Genomic DNA, 12352 nt, shown 5'->3' with positions numbered 1-12352 from the left:
ATGGTGGGGAAGAAACGGTGTCGTTGTCACGGAAGAAGTTCACCGAGTTTTGAAATCAGTGGAATGACCGGTGGAAGCAGAGAGATGATTGCCAAATGCAGAGAGTCCAAAAAGAGAACACAGAAGGCTGTTGTATAAAACACCTGTCTCTTCAAACTAAGGGCAACCATGGCATCCATGACAGAGAGGGAGAAGCGTTCATCCATGTATATGGATAAGAGTCTAGCTACATTTTCAGATATTTTACATTTCTAATTTTGTCAGGAAGTCGTTGCAAGTTAAAGCGTACTGTTAGCTAGCTAGCTAACGTTAGCTGGCTGGCTGGCTCGGTAGCTAATGTTACGTGTATGATCTGTGTAGTAATATTATTTGTATCTCCGAAAGCCATTTATTTGCTTTGCTAGTTATAGCCTAATGTTAGCTAGCTAGCTAACATTGAACCTAGTTGGTTAGCTTTAGCTACCTGCAGATTCATGCATGGTAGTATTGCCGTGTTCAAAACAACTGGGAACATGGAAAAATATGAGGTCAAATCATGACGTCAGTGATTTTCAGGTTAGAATGTCAGAGCTCTAGAAAGAGGCCAGAGTTCCCGAGTTGGAATTCCGAGTTGGCTGACTGTTCAAATCGATTTTCCCAGTCGGAGCTCGTTTTTTTCCGAGTTCCCAGTTGTTTTGAACGCAGCATTAGAGTTGGGATTTTGGTTCATTGTTCAGCTAGTTAGCTCCATGTCTTAACAAAAGACTCCACTATGTAAGTAACCATTTCACTGTACCGTTTATACCTTCTGTATCCTGTGCATGTGACAAATAAACTTAGATTTGATATACTGTGTGTTTACCAGAGACGGTAATGTGAAGAACTACATGACCTGCACCAAAGTCAGATTAGGATATAGGCCAAGGACTAGATTACGTTTATTTTTACTACTACTTTTTGCGACTACTTTCACCACTTTTAGTCTTGAAATCTTTGGTTGTTTACTACACTGTGAATCCTTAAAGAGATGGGTGGGGCTAAGCCTTAAGAAGTTGTGAACGATGCTGAATGGTTGTAGACAAAGAAGAGCTCTCCAGTAGGTGTACCAAAACATTAATGGGCCATTTTCTTAAAAGTGGGGTTACAAATGTATCAACTTTCAAAGCAGAATTACTTTCCCATTGTTCCTAAACTGCAGTGTATGATATACCATTTTCTAGATCGGAGTCTCTACTTTTATCCAATATAAAAAACACAATTTCAAATGTTGCTACATAGGACCGAATCCAGGTGGTGGGTCACATTTTAGAGTGGCCTTTTATTGTCCACAGCACAAGGTGCACCTGTGCAATGATCATGTTGTTTAATCAGCTTCTTCATATGCCACACAGGTCAGGTGGGTGGATTATCTTGGAAAAGGAGAAATGCCTAAAATTTGAGAGAAATAAGCTTTTTGTGCTTATGGAACATTTCTGGGATCTTTTTATTTCCGCTCATGAAACATGAGACCAAAACTTTACATGTTGTGTTCATATTTTTGTTCAATGTATAACATGGAGCCTCATTGCTCTAATACTCTGGCTGTTGCCCTCTTCATGTTCTGGATTAAAACAAATCTTCCATCATGTTTCATAAATGGTGAAAGGTTCTTGGATCATTAATAATTCAATTAAACAAAACCCATCCTACTGTACCAGTGATAAGCCAACAAATAGCCTTGGCAAAATTCTACACTATATTGTTGGCTTGTTTTGTAAATAATGCAATTCTTGAATAAATAACACTTTTATGTGCTAAAAATAAATTCCTTCAAATATATTACCTTCTGTATGTTTTTGGTGTTGAGGTTTCAGTCAAGTTGACCTTTTAGTGTAAACATTATGTATTAAAGCACTGTGTGTTTCTTCAATATCTATGATTGATTGAATTGGGGCCTTTCATGGTGTGCAGGTTCATCTTTGCTCTCCAAAATACCCATGTCAAATATATTTGCAGGCATATTTAAAAGCATGTTTAATGATGTTCACGTGTCCGTGTTACAGTACGTGTCTTTGTTTCCCCTTATACTTCTTGACAGATTGTTCCATCCTCCACAATATTCCTCAGAAACATTAAGACTTTTATAATTGCACCAGGCTGGTGATTAAACAGTGGGAACGTGTGGCTAAATTGCTTAACTGCAGCGATAAGGAGAACAAAGACAATAGCGTTGACATTTTATTAGCTTTAGCAATAAGTCACTCTATAATGATAAGGTGCACATTCTGCCTGAGCAGCATTTCTTCAAACAAAGAAAAGTGTGACAGAGGGTGGATAGGAAAGGGCTTAGTTCGGAAGATCAGATATGGCACAGTGTAACTTTTTGGTCTAATCAATTTAATTTGCTGGTAGTTAAAGAGGGAACCTTTTTTTTAGCGTGATTTTTGTCCTTAAATACTGCCATGTGATTGGACTGCAGAGGCTTAACACAGAGCACCATGTGGGTCAACACTTATTAAAACACCTCAAACCCCCCAAAACAAAGAAGTCATCCCTTCAGCATAAAGAAACCTGATGACAGAGGTTTTTAGTATGCCTTTAAAGAAATGTTTTAACAAACATTTGTTTTTCAAATACACGTTTTAAGTGAAATATAAACTTTTGTCTGAAGCCGAAAAGGAAAGGAAATTCAAAATCTAATTTGACCTGTGCACTAACAAGGATTTCCAGCACACACAGCTTGACACCTGCTAGAGTACTGTAGCTTTATTGCTTTATTGATCTACTGTACTTCAACAACAGATGTACTCACATTGGATGGGTTATTTAGGATTCAAACCTTCTCTCAAACCACCTAATACATACTCTTAGAGTAGGTTTACCCCATTAATGTACTTGGTAATGTAAAAGTGTTTTTCATGTAAACGTGTTTTTTCATCATCCCATTCCACTCATTTAAACATTATGGGGAGGTTTTCCCGGACACAGATTAAGCCTAGTCCTGGACTAAAAAGCGAGATCAATGGAAAATCTCCAGCCAAAATTAATCATAGTCGAGGACTATGTGTTTTCTGTGACCGCTCCTTAATAATAACACTACATGTGACCTAGACTAATACATAGGCCGACTCAGATGGGAAATGAACAAGGTAGTTGACAGCCTTTGAACATATTTTGAAGCTATACATGGTTTATGTTCCTGTTGTAATGTAAACATGTTTTTTCCATGTAAAACACACATGCATCTGGCATCTGGTAATCTCTTCAACAGTCTTAATCTTGATATATGTCCATTGGTTATTAAAGGGGAAATCTGCAGTTCAAACAACAACAAAGCCTAAACCCCACCACTGTTTTGGTAAAACCCTGAGGAAATTGGGGTGGAGAAATGTAACCACTCTCAATTTCATCAATAGAACTATGGATACTAAATTTAAATGTTCACCATTTCAGAGGCTAAACAGTGTTAGTTTACAATTACATTGTTTAGAAACAATTGAGTAGAACAAGCATATATTTTGGATTCTGATGGGATACGACAATTGGACTAAGCTCATGAGGCATTTGTTTTATAAATTATATTCTTCAATAATCTATGGGTGTGTGTAAATAATTTAAAATTCAAACAATTTATGTAGCAATCGCAGATTGACCCTTTAAATAATTTAACACACAAATGTCTCAAGAGCATGGCACATCTGTCTTACCCTATCATAACCCCAAATGTAAGGTTATATTACTCCATTGTTTATTTCTTAAAAGTCGTCAGGGGTAGGGGGTTCAAAGCTGACATATGGAATTGTTTTAAGATGGTCATACTATGATGGATCATTTAGCTATTTGATTTAGAATTTTAGGACTCCTTTCGATATAAAAAAATATCTATAAAAATGAATTTGGCCTTTATTAATATAGCTCAGAGAAACAAATCTCAGGAAATATTTGTTGTATTTTTTTACACATATTTAGCCCCTTTTTTGGGTAGGCACAAAACTACCTTCATACTTCCATAAATGTTTTCAAACTGGAACCAGTTACCTTCAGACGAGAACCGTGACACTGGTGGGGGTCGTAGATCAAAATGGAGAACACCATCGTGCTCGTGAGAATCTTCCATTACCATAGAGTGGTCAATAGTTTGTAGGTCAAACCGTTTGGACACTACAGAAATTTTTGTGAGAAGACTGATTTTTGTGATGTCTCATGGTCTGACAAACATCGCTCTATCTCTCCACCTTTCACCACAGATGCAGGAGTGCGATATCAGTGGATGCGGTGGATTGAGATGCATCCAATGCAAAAAAACTATCTCTAGCTTAAACTGATATATTTGATGGGAATTGTTTTATTATGTTACTTAGATTGATGCAATTGACTATGGGGTTATTGGGGTAAACCTACTCTAAGAGTACACTACATGGCCAACAGTATGTGAACATCTCATTCCAAAATCATGGGCATTAATATGGAGTTGGTCCCCCCTTTGCTGCTATAACAGCCTCCACTCTTCTGGGAAGGCTTTCCACTAGATGTTGGAACATTGCTGCGGGGACTTGCTTCCATTCAGCCACAAGAGCATTAGTGAGGTCGGGCACTGATGTTGGGCGATTAGGCCTGGTTCGCAGTCAGCGTTCCAATACCTCCCAAAAGTGTTCGATGGGGTTGAGGTCAGGGCTCTGTGCAGGCCATTCAAGTTCTTCCACACCGATCTCGTCAAACCATTTCTCTATGCACTTCGCTTTGTGCACGGGGGCATTGTCATGCTGAAACAGGAAAGGGCCTTCCCCAAACTGTTGCCACAAAGTTGGGCACACAGAATCCTCTAGAATGTCATTGTATGCTGTAGCGTTAACACTTCACTGAAACTAAGGGGCATAGCCCTAACCATAAAAAACTGCCTCAGACCATTAATCCTCCTCCACCAAATTTGCCAGTTGGTTCTATGCATTCGTGCAGGTAGCGTTCTCCTGGCATCCGCCACACCCATATTCGTCCATCGGACTGCCAGATGGTGAAGCGTGATTCATTACTCCAGAGAACGCGTCTCCACGGCTCCAGAGTCCAATGGCGGCGAGCTTTACGCCGCTCCAGCAGACACTTGGCATTGCGCATTGGCCATGATGCTCCAGACGAAAAGTTATTGTGATGATGTTGCTTCCAGAGGCAGTTTGGAACTCGGTAGTGAGTGTTGCAGCCAATGACTGATGATTTTTACGCGCTGCGTGCTTCAGCACTCGGTGGTCCCGTTCTGTGAGCTTGTGTGGCCTATCACTTCGCGGCTGAGCCTTTGTTGCTCCTAGACGTTTCCACTTCACAATAACACCACTTACAGTTGATCGGGGCAGCTATAACAGGGCAGAAATTTGACAAACTGACACGTTGAAAGTCACTGAGGTTTTCAGTACGGGTCATTCTACTGCCAATGTTTGACTATGGAGATTGCATGACTGTGTGCTCGATTTTATACACCTGTCAGCAATGGGTGTGGCTGAAATAGCCGAATCCACTAATTTGAAGGGGTGTCCACATACTTGCATGTCCACATAGTGTATGTATTAGGCTGTTTGAGAGAAGGTTTGAATCCTAATCAACCCTCAACCCTTGCTGACTTCACGTCTTGTAAACTGGTTGGCTAGTGGATGTAGCGGTAACCTAACATAGCAGCGGGAGACAAGTATGAGTAGCTGCAGCCCAATATGGTGACTGGTGTATGGGTGAGTGGGTGTTTCGAAAGGAGTGGGTGCATGGAAAGTGAATCAGCAAATTGGGCAGATTTGTTGCCACTTAAGACCGTTTTGCGTGGCTGATTTGGCTGAATGGCGAGTCGATAAGCCGGCGACCAATGCACCGGCACTTACTACTGGGTATCATGTTAAAAAAAAATGTAAATGTATCTTAGTCGTGTCGCCAGTGGTAGCTATAGTGGCAATTTTATTTCAAGTTGGATAGCAGCCTACACAATAAATAACTAATATTGATAACCATCTACACTCTTAGAAAAAGTGCTATCTATATAGAACCTAAAAGGGTTCTTCAGCTGTCTCCATAGGATAACCCTTTTGGAACCCTTTTTAAGAGTGTAGATGTCACGTTCATACATATAGTGTATTCCGAAAGTATTCAGACCCCTTGACTTTTTCCACATTTTGTTACGTTACATCGTTATTCTAAAATGGATCAATTATTTTTAATCATCAATCTACACACAATACAACATAATGACAAAGCAAAAACAGGTTATTCGAATTTTTTGCAAATGTATTAAAAATAAATAACTTAAATATCACATTTATATACAGTACCAATCAAAAGTTTGGACACACCTACTCATTCAAGGTTTATTTTATTTTTATACTATTTTCTACATTGTAGAATAATAGTGAAGACATAACAAATATGAAATAACACATATGCATTTATGTAGTAACCATAAAGTGTTAATCAAATCAAAATATGTTATATTTGAGATTCTTCAAAGTAGCCACCCATTGCCTTGATGACAGCTTTTCACACTCTTGGAATTCTCTCAACCAGCTTCACCTGGAATGCTTTTCCAACAGTCTTGAAGGAGTTCCCACATATGCTGAGCACTTGTTGGCTGCTTTTCCTTCACTGCAGTCCAACTCATCCCAAACCATCTCAATTGGGTTGAGGTCGGGTGATTGTGGAGGCAAGGTCATCTGAGGCAGCACTCCATCACTCTTCTTCTTGGTCAAATAGCCCTTACACAACCTGGACATGTGTTGGGTCATTGTCCTGTTGAAAAACAAATGATAGTCCCACTAAGCCCAAACATGATGGGATGGCATATCGCTGCAAAATGCTGTGGTAGCCATGCTGGTTAAGTGTGCCTTGAATTCTAAATAAATCTCTGACAGTGTCACCAGCAAAGCACCCCCACACCATCACACCTCCTCCTCCATGCTTCACGGTGGGAACCACACATGCGGAGATCATCCGTTCACCTACTCTGCGTCTCACAAAGACACGGCGGTTGGAACCAAAAATCTCACATTTGGACTCATCAGACCAAAGGACAGATTTCCACCGGTCTAATGTTTCTTGGCCCAATCAAGTCTGTTCTTCTTATTGGTGTCCTTGAGTAGTGGTTTCTTTGCAGCAATTCGACCATGAAGGCCATATTCATGCAGTCTCCTCTGAACAGTTGATGTTGAGATGTGTCTGTTACTTGAACTCTGTGAAGCATTTATTTGGGCTGCAATTTCTGAGGCTGGTAACTCTAATGAACTTATCCTCTGCAGCAGAGGTAACTCTGGGTCTTCCATTCCTGTGGCGTTCCTCATGAGAGCCAGTTTCAATATAGCTCTTGATGGTTTTTGCGACTGCACTTGAAGAAACTTTCAAAGTTCTTGAAATGTTCCGTAATGACTGACCTTCATGTCTTAAAGTAATGATGGACTGTCGTTTCTCTTTGCTTATTTGAGCTGTTCTTGCCATAATATGGACTTGGTATTTTACCAAATAGGACTATCTTCTGTATACCACCCTTACCTTGTCACAACACAACTGATTGGCTCAAACGTATTAAGAAGGGAAGAAATTCCACAAATTAACTTTTAACAAGGCACACCTGTTAATTGAAATGCATTCCAGGTGACTACCTCATGAAGCTGGTTGAGAGAATGCCAAGTGTGCAAATCTTTCATTAGGCAAAGGGTGGCTACTTTGAAGAATCTCAAAAATAGACAATTTTTTGATTTGTTTAGCACTTTCTTGGTTACTACATGATTCCATATGTGTTATTTTATAGTGTTGATGTCTTCACTATTATTCGACAATGTGGAAAAATAAATAAAAAACCTTGAATGAGTAGGTGTGTTCAAACTTTGACTGGTACTGTAAGTATTCAGACCCTTTACTCAGTACTTTGTTGAAGCAACTTTGGCAGCGATTACAGCCTCAAATCCTCTTGGGTTTGACGCTACAAGCTTGGCACACCTGTTTTTGGGGAGTTTCTCCCATTCTTCTCTGCAGATTCTCCCAAGCTCTGTCAGGTTGGATGGCGAGCGTCGCTGCATAGCTATTTTCAGGTTTCTCCAGAGATGTTCGATCGGGTTCAAGTCCGGGCTCTGGCTGGGCCACTCAAGGACATTCAGAGACTTGTCCCGAAGCCAATCCTGCGTTGTCTTGGCTGTGTGCTTAGGGTCGTTGTTCTGTTGGAAGGTTCTCCCATCTCCACAGAGGAGCTCTGGAGCTCTGTCAGAGTGACCATCGAGTTCTTGGTCACAACCCTGACCAAGGCCCTTCTCCCCTGATTGCTCAGTTTGGCCGGGCGGCCAGCTTTAGGAAGAGTCTTGTTGGTTCCACATTTTTTCCATTTAAGAATGATGGAGGCTACTTTTTTTCTTGAGGACCTTCAATGCTTCAGAAATGTTTTTGTACCCTCCCCCAGATCTGTGCCTTGACACAATCCTGTCTCGGAGCTCTACAGACAATTCCTTCGACCTCATAGCTTAGTTTTTGCTCTGACATGCACTGTCAACTGTGGGACCTTCTATAAACAGGTGTGTGCTTCTCCAAATCATGTCAAATCAATTGCATTTACCACAGGTGGACCCGATAAAGTTGTAGAAACATCTCAAGGATTATCAATGGAAACAGGATGCACCTGAGCTCAATTTTGAGTCTCATAGCAAAGGGTCTGAATATTTATGTAAATAAGGTATTTTTTTTAATTTCTAAAAACCTGTTTTCACTTTGTTATTATGGGGTATTGTGTGTAGATTGATGAGGAAAACATTACATTTCATCCATTTTAGAATATGGCTGTAACGTAACAAAATGTGGAAAAAGTCAAGGGGTCTGAATACTTTCCGAATGCACTGTACATAATGTTCAGGGGCGGTGTGTTCAATAGGGCGATATGGGCGACGCACTGCCAAACGGGAAAAGGAAGGGATTTTTTTTCTAATCAATTATATCACGGCAACAGTAGTTATCAGTGTTGTAATCTAGACGTCTGATCTGCCACAGTGCCACTAAATGTCCAATCAGGCTAAAGTCGTGCTTCAAATGGCCCCCCCCCCCTTTTGGGGCGATTTCAGTCAGGTTGAAAATCGCCCAGAAGTCTGTCATAGACTCCCATGTAAAATCTATTTTTTTCAAATATCAGAGCTTTCAATACAATCTCTATGGGTTTCTGAGGGCTTGCACTTACGCGCTTTCGTCATACGTAACATATAACCATGAACGTAACTAAGAAAAGAGCGGGTAGCAGCGTCAATCAATTCACTACTTCTATCAAAATGGCTAGGCTTCAGTGCAACTCGATTGTGTCTTTGAAAGAAGTTCCTTTTTGTCGGCGAACAAATGAAGATAAATTGGCAACGAAACAATTAGGACCTCCCAGACCAAATTTAATAATTCAACAGGTTTCTACTAAAGGGGGGAAGTCCTACACCCGAGGATTTTCCAAAAATTGGTACGAACGAAAAACCTGGCTAGCAGGCTGCGATGTAGCTAATGCAGTCTTCTGCTACCCCCTGCTTACTCTTTCACCCTGAAGGCGGCACGGCAGACAGCACCGCTTGGACAGCGACTGGTGTGTAACGGACATGCACCATCTTTCAGGAAAGATTAAGAAACATGAGCTGTCAAAGACCCACATGGATAGCTGTTTGAGATTGTCTGCTTTGGGGAGAGTGAACATTCCCACTCAACTGGATGAGGGATACAGGCTAGCTGTCCGCCGCCACAACGATGAGGTTAGTGTTGATAATCACAAGTTTACTGGAGAACTGAAACTGACAAGGCTGACAAGATAGGACCCTTTTGTCCATTGTTATTGGATAGGAACATAACTTATAACCAGCTCCTGACCTAAATAGATCTTAGCACAACATTTTACTCAACATATCATATTCCATATTCACTATAACAAATATATTTACTACGACATTAGCAAGAACCGCCACATCCTCAGCCGGCTAATCCAGTGTGTGAAGTTTTGCGGAGTGTTTGAGTTAGCTTTGCGAGGCAAAGATGAAACTGAGGGCTCCACCAACCCTGGTAAGCCAACACTTTTGAGATCAGTCAATAAATGCTTCTGGTATTGACTTATATGCTGCCCCTGTCTTCATGTTGTTGCTGGACATATCTTTTTTAAAATGTGTGTAGGTCACCTAAATCATCAGAAAAATTGCCCCCCCTGAGAATTTTTTCAGGAGCCGCCACTGATAATGTCTACTACTCAATGGGTAAGGCATGAATGGCAACTGGGACACAGTGCCCTTCGCACCAGCTTGACAAGCACTACTGTCCGGCAATGGTGTGGGAAGTAGCTACCTAGTAGCCAACAGTCACAGTAAGCACACGCATACAATGCATGAAGCAACAGTACACCCATCATCAGTACTTTCAATAAAAAATAAACATTTGTCATTTTTATAACTGAGAATGTACAATTATTTGTTTAAAACTAACAGTGAAATACAACTCAGACTCATCCTCTGGCTTCAAAACAGAAGTTGAAACTCTCGTGGTATGCTATTTCAATATACGGTAGTTGCGTGGTAAGAAATGGAAGGAAAAAAACGCATCTCAATCAAAAAAGTCTAAGCTATAGCAGAGCGCTTTCAATGCACCCACTCCTTTCCACATGCACACTCCTTTCCACACGCCCACTACTTTCCTTTCGAAACACCTACTCCTATCCACACACCCACTACTTTCCTTCCGACACACCCACTCGCCCATACTCTGGTCACCATATTGGGCTGCAGCTACCCCCTTCTCGCGGGAGAGCATGTTGGGACCATGGCATTGGTGAATGGATAATGTACTGGACATCGTCAAACTGGAGTGAGGGCATACTTTCTAGGAAAGATTTATTTACAGTACAAAGTTGTTTATTTTTCTGTTGAAACTGTGTTGTTGCGCAAGATGGTTAATACGTTAGCCAGCTAGTTAGTGAGCTAAAAGTATCCTCCTTGTGCCTTTTTTCTGCAGATCATTGCTGAGCATTGCTTTGTTTGTTTAACTAGTTAGCTAACTTTACAATATAAACTTTGTGGTTACACATTGAAAATAGGCACTAGTTAGCTAGCAACCTAGCTAGTTAGGTAGCTAGCTAACTAGCACAAGCAATATGAACATTGATAGCTAGCTAGCTAATTATTTCATAAGATAATGATGCCAGCTAATGTTACTTAGCTAGGTAGCTAGTTACAAATGGGTTTGTTCAATTAGTTTGCAACGTCAGCTAGCTAATATTAGCTAGCTATACTAGCTGGTAAGGTTAACGTTAGGGCCTTCCATAATGTTATCCATCATATTTCCCTTTAATCTGTTGTGAAATGTTGTACCTATGTTAGCTAGATATATGTAGTTGACACTGTACTGTAAGTTATCTAGCTAGCTAGCTCGGTAACTAGCCAAGTTAGCCTAGCCTCAGTCAGCTGAGTTGAATTCCTATTTCTAATAGGCCTTGATGAGCATAATGGCTAGCTAGCTACACTTTTAGTATTTAAACTCACCAGGTCTACCTTGCAGTTGATTTAATGAAGCTAGGTAAATCTGTTGGCTTGGTTTCCAGATTTGGGGAGAGTGGAAAAGGAAGCGCCGCCGGCCTTTCCCCAGCCTCCCTGCTACTCCCCACCAGGCAGTCTGACAGTTGAGGTTCCAGGGAGGTCAGAAAGACCCAGAGCAAAGCCTGTCTGCATATCCCCTTTTCCAGCAGCATGTTTGTCTGCATCCCATCACCCACACAAGTCACCGTCATGGGTAAATTTACACACACCAAAGCTGTATTTACTAGGAGGAACCAGCTGATAATTCTCAACTCCACGTTACTCAATGGAGTGGGGCTCTGACTACATCAAGTCGGTAATAGTCAATACAGGTACATTTTAATGCGTAACTTGTAGATATGTTTGTCCTGTGTAAAGGTGTTATTTTTTGGGGGGTGCTGTGTTTTTGTAAAAAAACTTAATTCTATGTGACCTCTGTCAAATTGTGCTGCATAATCCACTGCTTTCCAGTGGAGTGTGATGAGTGTGATAGAAGGAGTCAAGAGTTTATTCCGTCGTACACAAATAGCGCTGGATAGTGACAAACAAAACAGGCACAGGGGAAAATCTACCCTGGCAATACAAGGTAACGGTAGCTCCAACAATAACAGACACAGGGGAAATATCTACCCCGTCAATAACAAGGTACGAGTAGCTCCACCGAGCTACACTATTCTCACAAATAAACAATCACCCACAAGGACAAGGGGGGCAGAAGGAACACTTATACACAGACTAATGAGGGGATAAGAACCAGGTGTGTGTGATTGACAAGACAACACAAATGGAATGATGAATAATGGAGTGGCAGTGGCTAGTAAGCCGGTGACGACGAACGCCGAAGCCTGCCCGATGGAGGCGGCAGG

The sequence above is a fragment of the Coregonus lavaretus genome, assembly GCF_964263955.1.
Source record: "Coregonus lavaretus genome assembly, chromosome: 9".
Taxonomy (NCBI): Eukaryota; Metazoa; Chordata; class Actinopteri; order Salmoniformes; family Salmonidae; genus Coregonus; species Coregonus lavaretus.
Note: the sequence above shows the minus strand (reverse complement) of the source record.